Source organism: Penaeus monodon, chromosome 33, assembly GCF_015228065.2.
Source record: "Penaeus monodon isolate SGIC_2016 chromosome 33, NSTDA_Pmon_1, whole genome shotgun sequence".
Taxonomy (NCBI): Eukaryota; Metazoa; Arthropoda; class Malacostraca; order Decapoda; family Penaeidae; genus Penaeus; species Penaeus monodon.
In genome coordinates, this window is record NC_051418.1 from 21,617,533 (window position 1) to 21,617,788 (window position 256).

The window sequence follows — 256 nt, forward strand, 5'->3', positions numbered from 1 at the left end:
CACCGTGCGACCACTCAGGCGCCGGAAGTGCAGGTGTTTTTAGTATCCCACGAAGGAAAACGAGAAGTGATAGGTCTGGGCAGAGAACGAACCGGTCGAGAGGACAAGGAAAAGGGGAGAAATGCGAGGAAGGAATGGAGATAGAAGAGGAGGACTGAGAAAGCGAGGGAGGAGAGAATAGAAGGGATGGAAAGGAGAAAGGGGAGGTAAACCTAGGGGGCTAAGATAAGATAAGATGGGGAGAGGGGGAGCATGA